A 17,262-nucleotide genomic window follows, 5' to 3' on the forward strand; every position below is an offset into this window, starting at 1 on the left:
ACAAAATAGATATATTTATGCCTATTATGCTAAGAGATTAGGAGCTTTGATGCCTAGTACAGTTTGCAAGCCTCTACCTTGAGTAATCAGCTAATTATTGGTCAATAATAGTCAATGGTCAATCCCACTGTGTCCTAGAGCCATGAAAGAGGCATCTTGCCAACTGCAGACGTAACTGCTACTTCTTCACATTGTAACGGAGGACATCGCCCTGGCCTAAGGTGCCTAACAAGAAACTCTAGATTTTTGTCTAAAGCAAGGAGAGTCCTTTAAGAGCAAAACACTGGGGTTGGAATGACTGGGGCTTGACTCCTTTCCACTATATTTGGCGTAATTGTTGCAACTTCCCTGAACCTTAGTTTCTCATCCTATTGTGGAAATAAAAATAATATAAATGAATAACTCATTGAATAACTCATGTCTTCTGTTTCCCATCCTTGCCTTAATCAAGAATTGGTTCACTCAACACTGATTCTCCTTTGCTTTGCTCTAACACAGAGACAAAAAAGCTAAGCATTCAGTTTTCCTAGCTGCAATTTAGCTAACGACTAGAACTGTGATGCAACACTGTTCTAACCAATGAAATGCCAGCTTAATCCGATGGGAAGGGCTTCCATTAGGCAGAAGACCAGTGGCCCTCCTACCTTCTTCCTGACTGGGAAGCAGGCATGACGGCTGAAGGTGCCAGATCTCCCTCCATCCTGAGAACTAGAGTCACATCACAAGGACAGTGGGGCCAGGGGGTAGGAAACCCTAGTCCCCAACAATATCACATAGTGGATATTCAGATTACTGGGCAAGTGAAAAGCTTCATTCACCAAAACAGCTTTTATCATCCTTCTTGAGAGATTAGTTTTCTTCTTCTTGTTGTTCTTTTAGTCATAAGTTGCATCCAACTCTTTCGCAACCCCATGGACTATAGCCCACCAGGCTCCCCTGTCCATGGAATTTTCCAGGCAAGAATACTGGAGTAGGTTGCCATTTCCTTCTCCAGGGTATCTTCACAACCCAGGGATTGAACCCGTGTCTCCTGCATTGGCGGGATTCTTTACCATTGAGCCCCCTGGGAAGTCCTTTCTTCCTATTAGAATAAAATAGACCCATTTTGTTTGATTTTGCTATGCTGAGAGAGGATGTGCCTACTCCTTGCCCTGAGTTACATTTCGGAATGATGGACTGCGTGGAGGAAGAGGCAGAATCCAGCATATTCTCCACCAGCAATGAGCGGCTAAAGGTTACTCAAGAACTGAGAGCAAAGAAAGGACGATGTAGTCAAGTGTGGAACCCAAAAAATAACAACCAGAGCCTGAAACAGAGGCAGTGAACTCCAGCAGGGAAGCTCCACAATGCCTCAGCCAGTCAAAAAACTCCCAGATCAACTCAGACCAAGAAGCTAAGTGCCTCTTTACCAAGAACGCTGCCTTGGAGTATCCAGACATCAGTGATGGAGTGTGTCAAAGCGTGTGTCACAAGAAATACACCAACATTTTCAGTGACTTTAAAGACTGAATGAAGTCAGATCATGAGTGAGAAATGGAAAGAGTTGTATTAGAAGCTTGAGAAGAACCACATTCTGAAATGGAAGGAGAAAAAACATAAGCTGTAAATAAAGCTATAGCCAATAGACAGGGTAAAATGGACAGAAAATGTAAGCAAGTAAAGAAAATGTGTGAAAAAGAATTTGTAGAAATATTGTGTGGCTCAACCTTAAATATCTGACAGTACTCAGACCCAGATCTCTCTGACTCTGGGACCTGTTATTCACCACTGCGCTCGTGTATTTTGCCCCAATGCCAGACACTTAGCAAATGTTTAAAGAAAATAAAAGTTGCTGATTGATGAATTAAAGTTTCTTTCTATTCATACATTAAAAAGTCTCCAATTTCAGCACAATCTCATACTGACATTGAAACCAAAGGTCTCCATTAGCAGGATCTTCTCTCTGTAGAAGTGAGAACTGAGCTGGGAGACAGCTGAAATAAATTCTGCGTGGCATTGGCCTTGGCTGTACAGATGAAAGGCATGTCCCGAAGTTCTTTGGCTGGACCCCCAGGATGACACACTTGTGGCCGTAGGGGGGCGGGGTACGGGGGAGCCATGCGGGGAGGACTGCCAGCTGCACACACAGCAAGAACGAGCCTCCGCCTCAGGTGGCCTTGCTTGGCTCTGTCATCGTGGCCCTTTTAAGGGATCATAGCAGAGACAGCAAATTCCACGTTAATCCACTTTTTAAGAACAGAAGAGATGTTCTTCAGCATCAGCCAATAAGCTGTAGTGACTCAAAAATGGGTCACAGATATTGCCTTTTGCCCAGGCTGAAGGCCCAAAACACACCAGGCAGTGTGTCCAAAGTGGGATTAGAGTGGGCTAAACCCAGGCAGCTCACAGCCTCAAGTCTGTGGCTCAGTAAAGAGCTGTGCTCACTGAACACAGAATCTAGATTTCTGCCTGCTTCCCTAACCCTGTAGTGCTTGTTTCAGACGCAAAGTGCTCGGGGCAGCTATACATGTCCCTTTACACTCTCTGCTGCTTGTGTCTGATAACTTAGTAAAGAAAACCTCAGACACTAATGATAGAATCTTGTTTGTTTTTGTTTGTTTTGCCAGGCTGTGCAGCATGTGTGATCTTAGTTTCCCAACCAGGGATTGAACCCGCATCCCTTGCATTGGAAGCACAGAGTCTTCACCACTGGACCACCAGGGAAGTCTCATTGATGGTAATTTTTTAAAACAGGAAAATAATATATATACACGCTAAAATTTCAAACAGTGTCAAAAGATGAAGAGGAGCATTCACCCTGCGTCTGGTCCCCTTTACTCACTTGTTTGGCATTCCCATGGATGAAACAAGCTCATTCAATAGAAGGAGACAGGCTTGAGAGGAGAGAGAGAGGGTTTTTCTCTACCTCCAGGGACCTGGGGGACTAAGGAAGCAGAGAGAACGGTTCTGTCACAGACCGCTGCGGAGTTGGAAGCACTTTCCAACTTGGCCTTGCTTAATGGGAGGTCTGCTTTGGGAACATATCTGAGAGTGTGTGTCACTCAGCTTACCTGTCACTGGTCAGAACTGTGTCGCATTCCCATCGCTAGCTAGCATGCAGCTAGGAAAATGGAATACTTAGCTTTCTCTTCTCTATGTTAGGGGAAAACAAAGGAGAATCAGTGTTGAGTGAATCAATTCTTGATTGAAGCAAGGATGAGAGAGACAAAACATTAGTTACAACCTAAACATGGGCTTCCCTGGTGGTTCAAATGGTAAAGAATCAGCCTCCAATTCAGAAGATCTAAGAGACCCAGGTTCAATCTCTGGATCGGGAAGATTCTCTAGAGAAGAGAACAGCAACCCAGGCCAGTATTCTTGCCTGGAGAATCCCATGGGCAGAGGAGCCTGGTGAGCTACAGTCCATGGGTTGCAAAGAGTTGGACTCGACTGAGTGAGTAAGCACGCACACACAACCTAAACCAGGTAATCCAAACGTCAGTAATATGAAACCTGACCCAAGAGGTGGGACCAGCAGGCAGAGCTCCCCATAGCAACATACACCCCCAGGGAGAGAGGCCCCTCCTGGTTCCACAGAGGTTCTTTCTGCTCCCATGCTGCGTGCTTGCAGACCACAGCAGCTGCAGTGAGCCCGGCTCCTTCTTGGCCTCGTAGGGTTAGTGGCTGGGGCCGTGTGGCAGCACAGTGGGTGCTTCAGTGGTGAACTGGCCGAGGGGGCCAGATGGCTTTACTCTGCAGCAGCCGCAGCTGCAGTCGCAGTGAAAGCACACAGCCACCTGTGGGACTGAGCGGCGTTTCTCTCTACAAAACCGGGGCTAAGTATCTGAACTAGGGCAAACCCTGAGAGGGGTGGTAACCTGAAAGAGATAAAAAGAAACTTCTTAAGGTGATAAGGTGGGCTTCCCTGGTGGCTCAGTGAATTTGCCTGCTAAAGAATTTGCCTGCCAATGCAGGAGACAGAGGTTCGATCTCCAGGTCGGGAAGCCCCTGAGCTGTAACTACTGAACCTGTGCCCTGGAGCCTGTGAGCCATGACTACTGAAGCCTGTGGGCCCTAAATAAATAAATAAATCTTTAAAAAATGTTGGTTCAGCATTAAATGAAAAACAATCCTGTGTGAGCCAAAATTGTGCAAATCAAACCAAACCTGTCTGTGGCAGGCTGCAGCCTCCTTGTTGCAGGCAGTGGCCTCATGAAGGGTTCATGCTGCACCCGCAGTGCCCCCGTGCCGTTGGGGGCTTCCTGCAGAGAGATGGGCGTGGGGCAAGGGAGGTTCTCGTCAGCCATCCCCCCAGAAGTGACCTGTGGGAAGCCTACCCCTCAACGGGGAAGCCTAATAGTAAAGGCGGCTGATCGGCTCAGTTAGATCCTCTCTCTTGTGGAACTGGACCCTAAGACAGAGTTACATCACAACAACAGAAGCAGCAGCAGAGCCCGAGACTTGCCAAGGAAACTTGATGGCAGAGCATTCAAGCTGGAGGCTTGCTACTGAGAGTCTGATCATGTGATGGAATGACTGGTGCTTTCCCTGTGTTTGGTGGATCGCTAGAGCTGACGAGTGTTTTCTGAATGAACATCAGGTTTTTCTTAATGTCCCATTTTATCTTTACAGTAAAACTGACTGCCCAAGGTAAACCTGGGTGTGTCTGGGGATCTTGGAACTTCAGAGATGCTGGTCAGTGCAGCTCTCTGTGGGCTGTTGCATAGATTTATTTGTATCAGAACACTTATTCCTCCTCATGATGATTGGTTCTGATGACCATGTGGTCTTCACGACCATCCACTCCTAACAACTGGGTAAGTAGGGACTACTTCAGCCAAGTTGAAACAATCAGACTTTATACCTTGTGAGTTGAAGTCTTGTTAGTTCGCTCATGATTAATGCTTGAGATAATATAAATGTAGGACTTGAGGTTCTTCTGATGGGATGGCCATTGCTGGTAAAATTTATTCATGCAGTTTAGAAGGCCCAGCAAGCAGTGACTTCTGCTGCCCTTTCTGGTGTTGCTCACCCGTGTCCCCGATACTCTTTCTGCTCCAGGCCTCCTGGCCTTCTTTCAGGTCCGCACAAAGTTGTGATTATACTGCCTCAGGGCCTTTGCACAAGCTAGTCTTTCTTCCTGGTGACTAGTTAGCTCTTATGCAACCTTACAGATCTCAGACCAAAGGAACTTTTCCAGAGATCTATTCTTAAGCTTTGACCCCTCCCCCATTAGATTAGATTATATTACACCTCCCCCCATTCTCTTTTCTCCCCTCACAACATGCTTTTGTAGCAGTATACATTTTCTGTTTCTTCATAACAATAGTTTAGTATGGTCTTTCATTATGGTTTTCCTGCCTACATCTTTTGCTTGTCACAAAAGTAGTTACGAGCATATGTATACTTATAGCGGATTCACCTCGTTCTATAGCAGAAACAACATAATATTGTAAAGCAACTATACCCCAATTAAAAAAAAATTAAAATGAATGGGGATGACATATTCCAAACATGAATGGATCAGTGATTGAAGACAGGGAAGAAGACCTCAAAAGGGAGTCAGCTCAGCTGACACCTGTGAGGTTAAATAACAACCCAAATAAGATGCCCTCACGCCAATGAGGCAGGAGGAGTAGGGCCCATAAAGTCCTCTCAAATTAGAGGTGGCCCCCTCTGAAGGAGACTCCTCAGTTTCTTAAGATTAAACCTCTAATAATCTGGAGTAAATCTAGTAATTGCAAGTAAGTAAACTTGCAATACAAATAAAGTTCAGAAATTAAAACATATTTCTCATACATTTCAGCTTGGAGAAAACATTTCTGACACATTTTCTAAGGAGAGCATATAGTGAGGCTATTTTGGCACCGTTTGATAATAATCTCACCTTTTCCTTTATAGTTCATGATAGTTGCTAAGGGAAGCCAGACCTTGTACAGCCCCTTGATTCAAGCATCACTCCCTGGACAGTCTTATCAGCAATGGCAAGGGTGACAAGTGACCATATCTTATTAACGTTAATGACAACTCTTGCAAGGAAGGTTGCTTGGGACCAGTTTGCTGGAAGGGTAACTGGGTTTGTGGCAGACACTTAAGAATTTATGAACTACTTGGAGACAGGGTATCCTTGGGCTATGAGGCTTTGAGGAGACAGATAGGACATTTAAGTGGACTAGGAGTCAAGTTGAGAAAGGAATATGTCAAGGCTGTATATTGTCACCCTGCTTATTTAACTTATATGCAGAATACATCACGTGAAATGCTGGACTGGATGAAGCACAAGCTGAAATCAAGATTTCCAAGAGAAATATCAATAACCTCAGATATGCAGATGGCACCACACTTATGGCAGAAAGCAAAGAAGAACTAAAAAATCTCTTGATGAAAGTGAAAGAGGAGAGTGAAAAAGTTGGCTTAAAACTCAACATTCAGAAAACTAAGATCATGGCACCCAATCCCATCGCTTCATGGCAAATAGATGGGAAACAATGGAAACAGTGACAGACTGTATTTCAGACTTTATTTTCTTGGGCTCCAAAATCACTGCAGATGGTGACTGCAGCCATGAAATTAAAAGATGCTTGCTCCTTAGAAGAAAAGCTATGACCAACCTAGACAGCATATTAAAAAGCAGAGACATTACTTTGCCGACAAAGGTCCATGTAGCCAAAGCTATGGTTTTTCCAGTAGTCATGTATGGATGTGAGAGTTGGACTATAAAGAAAGCTGAGTGCCAAAGAACTGATACTTTTGAGCTGTGGTGTTGGAAAAGACTCTTGAGAGTCCCTTGGCCTTCAAGGAGATCCAACCAGTCCATCCTAAAGGAAATCAGTCCTGAATATTCATTGGAAGGACTGATGCTGAAGCTCCAATAGTTTGGCCACCTGATGGGAAGAACTGACTCATTGGAAAAGACCCTGATGCTGGGCAAGACTGAGGGCAGGAGAAGGGGATGGCAGAGGATGAGATGGTTGGATGGCATCACTGACTTGATGGATATGAGTTTGAGCAAGCTCCGGGAGTTGGTGATGGACAGGGAGGCCTGGCATGCTGCAGTCCATGGGGTCGCAAAGAGTCGGACACGACTGAGTGACTGAACTGAACTGAATGGAAGAGTCATAATACAGAGTCCCATTGGGTACTCTGATTAACTTCATATCAGTTTTTCTTTGTATTTTTAGGAGCGCATTCTTAGAGATTTGGCACTCTGTGTGAGGGTTGGGTGACTTTAAGACAAAGATGTGTGCCCATAAAGTGGAGGTTTCAAAACACAGGATTGGTACAGCATGGAGAAATCTTAATTTTATTTTTGCTGCACTAATAAATTGAGGATGGTGAGATTTCCGCTCTTCTTGGTGACAGTTGAAGAGGAACATGTGTAAAATAGAAAGCAATTAAGAGAGTGAACCATGTTATACGAAGGATGGCTGAAGGGTCTGGGAATATTTACCCACAAAAAAGAGAGCTCCAGGTGACACGATCGCCAGCTTCAAATATTCAAAAGCCTGTCACTTGGAAGAGAGATTACACTTATTCTGTATGGCCCTAGGCCACATCTGGGTTCAGTAGTTAGGAGTTATAGAAAGGCAACTTTTGACACAGAGCAGGCAACTCAAATAGCGACGTCTGAGGTTTGGATGGACTGAGCTCATGACCAAAAAAGGACGTCGAGCATAGGCTGGCAGCAATATCATAGAGACAAAGCAGTGCAGTGTGTTAGTTGGATCCTAGAGATGGGACTGGGTTCCAGTTTTGGCACTTACCACATATAGGACATATAGCAAGTTAATTCATTTTTCTGCTTCAGTTTCATAATAATTCAAATGAGAAAAGGCATAATTGTTGGCAAGGCTTTAAATAATTAACTTCATTGTCTATAAAGAGGATGAGTGTGTGTGAGTGTGTGTGTGTGTAAGAGAGTGTGTGTGTGTGTGTGTGTGGCACTTCTGTTTCCTCTTAATCTGAAGTTCTATGATTCCAAAGTCTTTGGTAGACAAGAGCTGAAAGAATAAGCTATTCTACGCATTCCTCAGGTACTGCTCAGTATTTTGAAATGAGCTTAAAAGCCTTTGGAAGGGCTCCAGTTTCTTATGAAATTGTTTTGAAGTGGTTTTTCTCCAATCACAAATTCAGCTTAGAACAGGTGGAAAATATTTAACACTTATTCTAGTGCCACCTAAGGCTGAGAAAGGTCCCTCCCTTTGCCTGTGCAGAATGGGGTATGAGGATATTTACTGAGAGTTGAAAAAGACAGGGAAGGATGAGCAATCACAACTCGGTTCCCTGGTTAATAGTGCAATTTGATTATGTTTACATATCAGATTTGTGTTTGGGGACCTCTGAGCCCCTGTGCACGTTTATCAAATTGCAAACAGCACCGCTTAAGCACAGCTGGTGATAAAGTGCTACCACACAGCTGAATAGCTCTCCCAGTAGATGATTATTTCCCAAGATAAAAGCCAGCTACCTGATGCCAAAGCAATTCATCAGTTCAATGACACATAAAAACCCCAAAATCAGACAAACCACTCTTGGTGTAGTGTAGGATGAACAGTTGGTTGATTGACAGGGTTTTGGCTGCAAATACAGCCAAGCAAACCTAAGGCAGCATTAGGAGTTCATGGGAATTTTCATTATAATGAAACTGTTTGTGCTAAGCCTTCTTTCTGGTTTCCAATTTGTTCCCAAGTTAACTATGAGGGTGGAAGTTAGGGGGCCTCTCACCATTAACTCCAGCACTCTTGCCTGGAAAATCCCATGGTCGGAGGAGCCTGGTAGGCTGCAATCCGTGGGGTCGCTAAGAGTTGGACACGACTGAGCGACTTCACTTTCACTTTTCACTTTCATGCATTGGAGAAGGAAATGGCAACCCACTCCAGTGTTCTTGCCTGGAGAATCCCAGGGACGGAGGAGCCTGGTGGGCTGCAGTCTATGGGTCGCACAGAGTCGGACACGACTGAAGCGACTTAGCAGCAGCAGCAGCAGCACCATTAACTGTGAGGTGGAAGTTAGGGGGCCCTCAGTATTAACTATGAAGTGGAAGTTAGGGGGCCCCACATTATTAATTATGAGGGTAGAAGTTAGGGGGCCCTCACCATGAACTGTGAGGGTGGAAGTTAGGGGGCCCTCACCATTAACTATGAGGTGGAAGTTAGGGGAGCCCTCACCATTAAGGATATTTTGGGTTTGCAGATAAGAATTGTGGTTTTCACTTCCGATCTGAAGACACTGTGCAGTTTTCAATGATAATTTATATGGACGGAGACGTTGGGTTTGTAAAGAAAGAAATGCAATCCTGGTATCATGACACCACAGAGGAGACATCTCAGAATCTAAGAGCAGCTTCCATTTGAGTTTTGCTTGCCTAGCCACAAGTAAGGTGGAGTAGATTAACCCTGGCCTTTGAAGTCAAAAAGAACTCATTTATTTGTTCATTTACCCAGCATATTTTCATTGAGCTCCTTTTTAAGTGCCCAGTACTCTGAGGGATTGGGGATTCAGCAACAGACTGACAAGTTTCTTGTTCCATAGACATGACAACTAGGGCAGTGGAGGTGGAGGGGCTGGAAGATAAACATACCAGTATTCCTCAACTCTGAGTCTCTGTATTTTCTTTTTTTTTTGGTATGATTACCCTGGTGGCTCAGAGGGTAAAGTGTCTGCCTGCAATGCAGGAGACCTGGGTTTGATCTCTGGGTCAGGAAGATCCCCTGGCAACACACTCCAGTACTCTTGCCTGGAAAAACTCATGGACAGAGAAGCCTGGTAGACTACAGTCCATGGGATCACAAAGAGTCGGACACGACTGAGTGACTTCACTTCACTTTTCACTTCACAGGGTAAGTAGAGGAAAACAACAGAATGGGAAAGACTAGAGATCTCTTCAAGAAAATTAGAGATACCAAGGGAAGATTTCATGCAAAGATAGACTCAATAAAGGACAGAAATGGTATGGACCTAACAGAAGCAGAAGATATTAAGAAGAGGTGGCAAGAATACACAGAAGAACTGTACAAAAAAGATCTTCACGACCAAGATAATCACGATGGTGTGATCACTCACCTAGAGCCAGACATCCTGGAATGTGAGGTCATGTGGGCCTTAGAAAGCATCACCACGAACAAAGCTAGTGGAGGTCATGGAATTCCAGTTGAGCTATTTCAAATTCTGAAAGATGATGCTGTGAAAGTGCTGCACTCAACATGCCAGCAAATTTGGAAAACTCAGCAGTGGCCACAGGACTGGAAAAGGTCAGTTTTCATTCTAATCCCAAAGAAAGGCAATGCCAAAGAATGCTCAAACTACCACACCATTGCACTCATCTCACACTCTAGTAAAGTACTGCTCAAAATTCTCCAAGCAGGCTTCAGCAATATGTGAACTGTTAACCTCCAGATGTACAAGCTGGTTATAGAAAAGGCAGAGGAACCAGAGATCAAATTGCCAACATCCTCTGGATCATCAAAAAAGCAAGAGAGTTCTAGAAAAATATCTATTTCTGCTTTATTGACTATGCCAAAGCCATTGACTGTGTGGATCGCAATAAACTGTGGAAAATTCTGAAAGACATGGGAATACCAGACCACCAGACCTGCCTCTTGAGAAACCTATATGCAGGTCAGGAAGCAACAGTTAGAACTGGACATGGAACAACAGACTGGTTCCAAATAAGAAAAGGAATACCTCAAGACTGTATATAGTCCCCCTGCTTATTTAATTTATATGCAGAGTACATCATAAGAAACACTGGGCTGGAAGAAGCACAAGCTGGAATCAAGATAGCCGGGAGAAATATCAATAACCTCAGATATGCAGATGACACCACCCTTATGGCAGAAATTGAAGAAGAACTAAAAAGCCTCTTGATGAAAGTGAAAGAGGAGAGTGAAAAAGTTGGCTTAAAGCTCAACATTCAGAAAACTAAGATCATGGCAACCAGTCCCATCACTTCATGGTAAATAGATGGGGAAACAGTGGAAACAGTGTCAGACTTTGTTTTTTTGGGCTCCAAAATCACTGCATATGGTGACTGCAACCATGAAATTAAAAGACACTTACTCCTTGGAAGGAAAGTTATGACCAACGTAGATAGCATATTCAAAAGCAGAGACATTACTTTGCTAACAAAGGTCTGTCTAGTCAAGGCTATGGTTTTTCCAGTGGTCACGTATGGATGTGACAGTTGGACTGGGAAGAAAGCTGAGCTCCGAAGAATTGATGCTTTTGAACTGTGGTGTTGGAGAAGACTCTTGAGAGTTCTTGGACTGCAAGGAGATCCAACCAGTCCATTCTAAAGGAGATCGGTCCTGGTTGTTCTTTGGAAAGAATGATGCTAAAGCTGAAACTCCAGTACTTTGACCACTTCATGTGAAGAGTTGACTCACTGGAAAATACTCTGCTGCTGGGAGGGATTGGGGATAGGAGGAGAAGAGGACAACAGAGGATGAGATGGCTGGATGGCATCACGGACTCAATAGACGTGAGTTTGAGTGAACTCCGGGAGTTGGTGATAGACAGCGAGGCCTGGCATACTGCAATTCATGGGGTCGCAAAGAGTCGGACACGACTGAGTGACTGAACTGAACTGAGGGTAAATTATGGAGAAGGCAATGGCAACCCACTCCAGCACTCTTCCCTGGAAAATCCCATGGACAGAGGAGCCTGGTAGGCTGCAGTCCATGGGGTCACTAAGAGTCGGACACAACTGAGCGACTTCACTTTCACTTTTCACTTTCATGCATTGGAGAAGGAGATGGCAACCCACTCCAGTATTCTTGCCTGGAGAATCCCATGGACAGAGGAGCCTGGAGGGCTACAGTCCATGGCGTGTCAATAAGTCGGACATGACTGAAGTGACTCAGCACAGGACAGGGTAAGTTATTAGGGCTTTCCAGGTAGCTCAGTGATAAAGAGTCCACCTGTCAATGCAGGATACGTGGGTTCTATCCCTGGGTGGGGAAGATCCCTTAGTAAGGAAATGGCAGCCCACACGATTATTTTTGCCTGGAGAATTCCATGGACAGAGGAGCCTGGTGGGTACAGTCCGTGGGGTTGCAAAGGATTGGACAGGACTTAACAACTAAACAACAACAACAAAGGGTAAGCTATTAACTTATATAAGAGGCTCGGGGCTCAGCAAGTGATAATATTCTAGCCTTCTCTACTCCCTGCACTACAGGACCCTAGAAAAAGAACAAATGGTCTACTTCTCAGCTTTGGTAGATGCCTTTCTTGGGGCCAGAAAAATGAAGATCCTTGTCATCCTATGAACTGAGGGTAGATTCAGGATGAATTGGTTTATTGTCCAATGTTCCTGTGAGGGTCTGTCTTTTATGTTGCAGAGCTAATCAACTTTTTTTTCATTTTGCCTTGCCAAAGAAAATACTTCCAGATGAACTCCTTTCAACCCATTAATGCTATTTAAAAATCAAAACAAGCAATAAACTGCCTACTGCAAAAAGATCATCTTGACTTTATCTTTTCCTGAATTTTCATTAATTGAGGTGACTTAGGAAAACTGAAAAGTAGTGGATTTTATAACCACTCTCTAGGAGGCTCAGAGGTTGTTTTAGGGGTGCTGTTAGGATGACTATGTGGTTACCTGGTTAGAGATGAGACTTAGACGAACTTTGGGAGACTTAGACTGATGAGACTTAGACTGATAGGGAAATAAATATCATTATCGAAAAATAAATATCATTATAATTTTAAGTGCAAACACAACTGATGATGGATAAAAAATTGTAGTCAGAGTGCTATTTCTCAAATAAAATATGTTTGGAGTTTCACAGAATTGAATTGAGACAAATATCTGGACTTTGTGCAGCCCACTGGGAAGTTGAGGGAATGAATAAGATGTGAATTAAATAGTCCCTTTACTCTCTCTCATTTCTCTTGCTCCAGGTACTTATAGTTTATACTTCATCCTTAGTGTAGATTTTATATGTGATACCAAAATCTTTTTGCCTTGTAAACTGAGTAAATCTATAATTTGTAGAGAAAAAATTATTATTGTAGAGAAAACAAAATATTATTGAAATATTTACATAACTCTCCCTCTCCCCAGAAGATGCTTGTACTGTTCTGGTAAATCAGTCTAGCCCTTTAGTTGTGTTAACTGGACAAGCAGCCAAAGGGAAATCTGGAAAAGCCTGGAAGAGACAAGAGGGATTTTTACTGGAAAAGGCAGAGCTATTGGCAGAAAGGGGAAAATACAGAAAGGATAAAAGAATACAGAAAGGATGGAGGCAGAGAGCCTGTTGGGAGAGATCTTGGGGGCTTGGGGGTGGGTTGGAAAAAGATTTTGTGAGTAGCTGTATCTGAAATACATAGAATAATGCAGGAAAGAAAGAGACTTTTAAGAAGTTTGGCTCTATATTGTAAATGTAATTTACTCCTGGCCTTCTTTTAGGATAATACAGTAAAATGTAAATTACATTCCAATTATTATGACTGCTAAGTAGGTTTTTTTTTCTTCCTTATACAATACTAAAAAGAAATGGGGCCTCAGAATGACTTTATAAAGTTTAATTGTGAATGAAGCATTGAAGCCATTCTGGCATTTTTGTGCCTTAAAACTCCTTGTTTCTCCAGGCACCCTTTTAAGACATGTCTTCCAGCTATAAAATGAATAAGTCATGGGATGTATTGTATAGTATAGCGAATACACTCGATAATATTCTCATAACCCTGTATGGTGACAGATGGCAACTAGAGTTACCATGATGGCCGTTGTGTGATGTGTAGAAATATCAAATCAGTACGTTGTACACCTGAAACTAATATAATATCATGTATCAATTATAATTCAATAATAAAAAGGACATTTCTTCAGTGTTGAGGAGAAATAGCTAAAAATCCATGGGCTTTTCAGTTAGACACATCTGGGTTTGAATCCTTACTTGTTAGCTTGTCTCCAAGGACAAGGTATGTTGTCTCAACAAGCTTCAGTTTCCTCATCAATAACATGGGATTAAGAGTACCTACCCCTTAGGACTGTTGTAATCACTGAAATATAGGGATGTTTAGAAGAAAACCTTGAAAGGGTTGGGTTTCCTCAGCCTAAGTTCCTGTAGGAAACAGATGGCCCATCCAAAGTAGGAAAATGTGAGGAAAGTGCAGCAGCAGGACTGTTCTAACAATGTATAGGCGAGGTGCAGGAAGAGCGCAAGGGACGGCGCAATACTCTGTTTACAAGAGCCAAGGTGCAGGAAGAGCGCAAGGGACGGTGCAATACTCTGTTTACAAGAGCCAAGACCCGAAAGCAGACTAGACGTCCGTCAGCCGATGAATGGATAAGGAAGATGTGGTGTGTGTGTGTGTGTGTGTGTATACACACACAAAGGACTATTACTCAGCTTTAAAAAGAATATAATCATGCCATTTGCAGCAACATGGATGAACCTAGAGATTATCATACTAAGAAAAACAAATATCGTATGATATCATTCTTATGTGGAATCTAAAAAATGATACAAACCAACGTATTTACAAAACAGAAAGAGAGACACATTTAGAAAACAAACCACAAACTTTTGGTTGTCAGAGGGGAAAAAGTGGGATATAAATTAGGAGTTTGGCATTAATAGATACATACTTCTATATACAAAACAGATAAACAACGTGGACTACTAAATAGCATGGGGGACTATATTCAATATCTTGTAGTAATCTATAATGGAAAAGAATCTGAAAAACAACAAATATATATGTATATTCAGTTTTATACATGTGTATACAATTGAATCACATAGCTGCACACCTGAAACTAATACAACATCGTAAATCAATTAAGCTTCAAAAACAGAGTGCAATACTCTGGGGACACCAGCTTCAGGGCTGAAGGTTTGGGTAAAAGCAAGTTTCCTGGGGCCTGGAGGCAGAATGTTGTGTCAAGGGAGCTACCGGAGGGGCGCTGAGACCTTCACAGAGATGGGCCAGTTCTTGGCGACCGCTGGGTGACTGGGCGATGACGCCACTGCTGAGAGAGCCCATTAAGGTCACAGGACGGGATCCTGGGAGCAGGGCGAGAAGGATGCAGCGAGGATCTGGGGGTGAACTGAACATACCCACCAGGCTCCGTAGGTGTTGTTTCACTTTTTTTCCTCTTTCTGAGAGTGCAGACAAGAAGGCATCTTTCCCATGGAAGAATAAAGACACAGAGAGCTATTACTAGTCTGTGAAAGACTGCCTTATATGTGAGTTCTGTAGTTTATGACACTTCACAGATACAGCTCTGCAGCTGGAAACAAACATGTTAATCTTTACTGAAGGGCGATGGGAGGGGCACAGATGGCTAGCGGCTGATTCTCCAAGAGAGTGAACGATACAGAGAGCTTGTTACCCTGATCAGATATAAACAGGAGCTCTTGTTTCAACAGTGGCTTTTCAAGTTTGCCTCTTGGCATGAAGCTAACTCTGGCAGACAGTATCACATAAACAGGCCACATGCTCAAGCATGTAGGCCAGTCACTGCTTGTTGGACACAGCTTTACCCTCTAGCCCATGGCCCACAGTGAGCTGACAAAGCTGTTGGCAGAGCATCATTTCAGAGACTGTGTTATGGGCTACTTGGATCTACTTCAAAATGAGTTGAAGGCCACTTTTAGAAAAAAGTGTTTTGTCATCACTGGCGGTACAAGGAAATATTTGCTTCATTCCACTTGTAAAGTATCTGGCCTTTGGATAAATAACTCTTCTCCTAAAATAAATAAATAAAAATCCTTTTCCTTTGCCTACCATAGTGGGCTGAATAGTAGCCCCCTCCCTACAAATACATCCATGTCTTAATCCTCAGAACCTGGGCATGTTACCTTATTTGGAAAAAGGGTCTTTGTAGATGTAATTAAGGTAAAAGATACTGAGATGAGAAGATCATTCCGGATTGTCTGAGTGGACCCTAAATCCAATGCCAAGAATCCTTATAAGAGACATACAGAGGAGGGACACAATGAAGAGAAGTCTGTATGAAGAGGAGGGAGAGACTGGTGTGGTGTGGCCATAGCCAAGAATGCCAGCAGTCACTGGACGCTGGAAGAGGCACGGACTGGACTCTCCCCTGGTGTCCTCGTAGGGAGTACGATCCTAACTGTGGACTCATTGTGACAGAATGAATTTCCATTTCTGCAAGCCAACAAGTTTGCTTATTTGTTGCATATTTGTTAAGTAATATTTGTCACAGTGGCCCTGGAAACGGATGCATTTCCTTTGTAACCATCTGTGCTGATGCCTTGATCACTGAACAGACTGAGTCCTAGCAGCCTGGAGAATTATAGAGTTAGTGCGGGATGAACATCGCAAATGTATTTTTATGAAGATTATGAGAAGCCATCCCAAATCCAAGGAAGCTGTGTAATCTAATTTATACCTTAACCAGTTGCAATGGAATGTCCTTAAGTTGAATGAGAGGCAGAAGGAAGTGCATTGGAGGAAGGAATCAAGTGTCCTGGATTCTATTACTATCACTGGCTTTAGTATTCACTGGCTATTTGACCTTGGAAAAGTCATTCCAGTAGTCCAGGCTGAGATTTTCTTATCTTTAAAATAATTGTCCTACCTACTTTACAGTGTTGGCAAGAAGGTTAGATTATTTCAGTGCTTTGAAATAGTAAAGTGCTATCCATTAAAATGAAAAGTGGTATATGACACATTTCATGATTCATAATATAAACACAACATATACTTGCTGAACTAAGTTAGATCTTACTAATTCAGAATTTGCCATGATTTGTAAAAGGGCTACATCTGAGATAGGAAATCAGGGTTTTAGCCTTGGCTCTAAAGACTAAAGAGCCAAGTAACCATGGACAAAGTATTGAACATTTTATGGACACAGTTTTTGTAGTTGTTAAGTGAAGGAGTTTGACTGGATAATCTCTGAAGTCACTCCCATATGTCTTATTCTATAGAATTTGAAGAAAATTATGATTACCTAGATGGTTCTTGCCCTTGGTAAATTTGTTCCTTCTCATGGATTAAACTCACTAAATTCTGTTGATCCTGAGCTTGTCTACTGAGATTCAGATTTGTATAACCAAAGGTCTGGATGTCAACAGTACGTCAGCTGAGAAACTCTGAATGTAAAGGAAAGGCAAAACAAAACTTGCTTATAGAAGAAAAAAAGAAAGAAAAGAAGAGAAAAGAAAATAGAATTTCTTGGCTCACTTACTTGGAAAGTCTATGAATAGAATGAGTTTTAGCTATAGCTGGAGTCATGACTTAAATAATGTCATCTGGATTTACTTTCTTTCCATCTCTGCTCTGTTTTGCACAGAGTTGGCTCCA

General features: G+C 42.9%; 1 pseudogene; it reads right to left on the reverse strand.

Moving 5' to 3' along the window:
- LOC129626934 (nucleolar RNA helicase 2-like) overlaps positions 1-4,286 on the reverse strand; it is a 49,263-nt pseudogene extending 44,977 nt beyond the window's left edge.
- Positions 4,287-17,262: the final 12,976 nt, after the last annotated feature.

This window comes from Bubalus kerabau, chromosome 14 (assembly GCF_029407905.1).
Source record: "Bubalus kerabau isolate K-KA32 ecotype Philippines breed swamp buffalo chromosome 14, PCC_UOA_SB_1v2, whole genome shotgun sequence".
NCBI classification, from domain to species: Eukaryota; Metazoa; Chordata; class Mammalia; order Artiodactyla; family Bovidae; genus Bubalus; species Bubalus kerabau.